This window comes from Petromyzon marinus, unplaced genomic scaffold (assembly GCF_048934315.1).
Source record: "Petromyzon marinus isolate PM22_M1 ecotype Great Lakes invasive population unplaced genomic scaffold, UKy_Petmar_22M1.pri1.0 PM_G_Scaffold_18, whole genome shotgun sequence".
NCBI lineage: Eukaryota > Metazoa > Chordata > Hyperoartia > Petromyzontiformes > Petromyzontidae > Petromyzon > Petromyzon marinus.
The window spans coordinates 2,430,001-2,432,500 of NW_027422739.1; the positions used below are offsets into that span (position 1 = coordinate 2,430,001).

General features: G+C 39.7%; 1 pseudogene; it reads left to right on the forward strand.

Annotated features, from left to right (window-relative positions):
• Positions 1-2,500, forward strand: part of LOC142911568 (28S ribosomal RNA) — a 10,082-nt pseudogene that overhangs the window by 5,210 nt on the left and 2,372 nt on the right.

Genomic DNA, 2,500 nt, shown 5'->3' on the forward strand with positions numbered 1-2,500 from the left:
GATACCGACCACGTGACAGCTCTTGCGTTTGCTGATGATTTGGTGTTGGTGAGCGAATCTTGGGTTGGTATGGCCGCCAATCTAGCGATCTTGGAATCATTTTGTGGGCTATCGGGATTGGAGGTTCAGGCCAGAAAGTGCCAGGGCTTCATGATAAGCCCAACCAAAGATTCATATACGGTGAACAACTGCGACCCATGGACTATCAAAAATAAAGATGTCCATATGATCCAACCTGATGAATCAACGAAATACCTTGGTCTGAAAATTGGCCCTTGGACTGGCACTATACAGCCTGATCTACATTGTCAGCTAAAGACATGGATCTCGAAAATCGATGAGGCGCCTCTGAAGCCAACTCAGAAGGTTGAACTACTCAATGCCTATGCCCTACCCAGATTGTTATATCCTGCAGACCACTCGGACTGCAAGCAATCAACTCTCCGTGGGTTGGACCAAGAGATTAGAAAGGCGGTAAAAGGATGGCTCCACCTTCCCGCTTCAACTTGTGATGGACTGTTATATGCCAGAGCCCGAGACGGAGGCCTTGCCATCTTGAAACTGGAAAAAACAATCCCTTCGGTTCAAGTTAGAAGGCTGCAACGTATAGCAAACTCGTCCGATGCTATCACCCGTAATATTGTGTCCTCGCATGGTATGGAGGAAGAATACCGTAATTTGTGGGTACGAGCAGGGGGTGACAGTGATGCAATCCCAACATTCGTTCTCAGGGACTCGGTGTCAAAAGAACCTGTATATCCGAGACCCTGCGATTGGAGGGAGCATGAATTTCAGAGATGGTGCGAAAAGCCGGTTCAAGGAAGGGGCATTGTAAACTTTGCGCATGATAGAATCAGTAATGCTTGGTTGAGGCCATGGTGCGGCTTTAAACAATGCTTCTTTATCGCAGCACTACAACTAAGGGCAAATATTTACCCAACAAGAGAAAGCTTGAACAGAGGCAGAGATGGGGCCTTACGTTCCTGCAGGAAATGCTCTGCCAGACTCGAGTCCCTTTCGCACATTCTCGGTCAATGTCCTGCAGTACAGAAAGCAAGAATTGCGCGACACAACAAGATCAGTAACATTCTGGCAGACGAAGCGGCTAGATTGGGCTGGTCTGTATACAAAGAGCCACGGTTCATATCCGAGACGGGAGAGATGAGAAAGCCTGACCTCGTGTTTGCAAAAGATGAGGAGGCGGTTGTGATCGATGTCACCGTCCGTTTTGAGCTTTCAAAGAATACCTTGTCAGATGCTGCCTCGCACAAAGTTTCGTACTATACCCCTCTTGGTGATCAAGTCAAAGTGCTGACGAAGGCTAGCAAGGTCACATTCTTTGGATTCCCGGTTGGGGCAAGAGGAAAGTGGCCCCTTGAGAATAACGAGGTACTTACCTCCCTGGGCCTGACCAAACCCAGAACGACATCACTGGCCAAGATGATTTCCCGCAGAACGCTGCTTTTCTCTCTTGATATTCTGAGAATGTTCTGTGGAAATTATGCGGTCTATGAACAGTCATAGACAACCTCCGAAACAAATAATAGTTTTGTTTTAAGATGTCATTTGTTTTAGATTGATTTTGTTATTTTCGAAGGTGAAGTCGGTTTTTATTTCATTTTACTATTTTCCACAATTTAGATTGTTATTTTCCAAGACGAAGTCTTGGTTCTTTTTTTATTGTTAGTTTTTTTTTTTTTTAACACGTCGTATTTGTTACTTTAGAGCTTAGAGGGGACTTTATTTTCGCCTTACTATTTTCTGCCTACAAAGAAGATTAAAAATAAGCTTTTTTCAAGATGGTTTTGTTATTTTCCAAGGTGAAGTCTTGGTATTCTTATTTTACTATTTTCCATAAAGAAGACCTTTCTTTTAGATTTTGTTATTTTCCAAGACGAAGACTTGGTATTTTTATTATATTGCTATTTTTTACACGAAGCTTATTCAAGAGCACTTATATAGATTAGACTTTGTTATTTTAATTCTTTATTTTTGGACTACATCAGTTCGAGAGTCCTGTAACTTACTATTTTCTGCCTACAAAGAAGATTAGAAATAAGCTTTATTTAAGATGTATTAGATTTTGTTATTTTCCAAGGTGAAGTCTTGGTTTTTTTTATTTTACTATTTTCCACAAAGAAGACTTCTTTTATTTTAGATTTTGTTATTTTCCAAGACGAAGACTTGGTTTTTTTATATTGCTATTTTTTTTTTTACACTGCTTTATTCAAGAGCGCTTATATAGATTAGACTTTGTTATTTTAATTCTTTATTTTTGGAATACATCAGTTTGAGAGTCCTGTAACGTACTATTTTCTGCCTACAAAGAAGACTACAGACAAGCTTTATTTAAGATGTTTTAGATTAGATTTTGTTATTTTCCAAGGTGAAGACTTGGTTTTTTTATTTTACTATTTTCCACAAAGAAGATTTTTCTTTTAGATTTTGTTATTTTCCAAGACGAAGACTTGGTATTTTTTTTTATTGCTAGTTTTTTTAT